The following is a 1452-nucleotide window of genomic DNA, read 5'->3' on the forward strand; positions in this document are numbered from 1 at the left end:
AGGCACAGACCTCCCTCCCGGACTGGGAAGACCTGGGACTAGAGATGCTAGAAGAGTAGGGAAAGAGCAGCACCTCTATATATACCATCTGGGTGGTGCGAGTAAGAGACGATCTGATTGGCCTTTATCGGAGCAATCTGATTGGTCTTTATCGAGGTGCTCTGATTGGTCATTTTGTATAACAAGTCAGATTGCTTTGTTTTGACACCTCTGTTATTATCAGGCACAGCCAATGAGAAGACAGGGGTGGGGACGTGTGAGGTATATAAGCACAGGCCCTGGGGTGCTCCGCTTCGCTGTCCTGGAGCAGACTGGGGCTTCCCTTAGAAAGAAGCCAAGGCAGTAGAGCCGCTGTGCTGTTCTTCCCGTCCCCGGAATCCAGAAACTGGCCACTTTCAGCCATTTGTGCTGTAACAGGGGGACTTTGAGGCCAGCAAGGTCCTTCCATGAAGCCTCTCCAAACCTTGCAGGCTGCTCAGAGCTACCCCATCAGGCACGTCATAGGGACGATGTCAGGCTCTTGCTCCCTTTTTTCAGGCACTAAAGCACGTGTCTTAGCTCCAGATCGCTGTTGTTCTCTGGGCACAAACACAGAGGTGCATTGTCTACACTGCCAACTAGGAGTTGTGCCCGACCCCGATGCACAAAGACCAGTTGTGCCCAGACAGCTGGGGGAAGCATCTTACGTCTTTGGACACCGCTGTCAGGGCAGGAGGACCAGGGCAGGAGTCATCGTCAGATCCTGTCCCCGGGTGCAGCCCTGCCTCGGGCCTCAGCTGCCTGCTGAGCTGGTGAAGGAAATGGGCTTTGAGGAGGCTTGAGGTAGCCCCAGGTTGTAAAGGTGTGCAAGTCTAGCTGAAGATTGCTGCCCCCACCCACCCACACACCCACCCACCGGTCTAGTGCTAGCCCGGGCTGCCTGGAGCGCTCAGAGTCAAGAAAGTAGTCCCATTTACTTGGTGAGCCGTAAAAATGAAGACAGGCACCAGGGTGTGAGCACCTGCCTTGCCAGTTACAGCCTCGAGTTCAATCCCAGAAACTCCAAGTGGCATCCAGGATGTCACAAGGGTGACCCCCAGTGCCCTGGCGCCAAATGTGGGACCGCCAACGTGGTGACATGTTTCTCCCTTGGCCGGCCGTGGGAAGGGAGGAAGACCAGAGGAATGAGAGTTGCCCAGAATCAGTGTAGACAGTCTTTGCGTCAGGTTGTGGGACATGCCCACCAGTGACTGCAGGAGGAACGCGAACAGGCAGGCAGCCCCCACTCAAGCCTTTACACCCTCATCTTCTGCCCCGCCCCCATGCGGCGTGACGGAAGCCGGTCTCAGGTGGAAGAGCTGAGGCTTCCGGGAGGTGACAGCCAAGCCCTTGGATGAAGTGAGGCGTCTGCTCTTCTTGTCAAGTGCTCCTGCGGAGCTAAATGCGTACACGGGACACAGAGCCAGGTTTTAG

The sequence above is a fragment of the Sorex araneus genome, chromosome 3 (assembly GCF_027595985.1).
Source record: "Sorex araneus isolate mSorAra2 chromosome 3, mSorAra2.pri, whole genome shotgun sequence".
Classification (NCBI taxonomy): domain Eukaryota; kingdom Metazoa; phylum Chordata; class Mammalia; order Eulipotyphla; family Soricidae; genus Sorex; species Sorex araneus.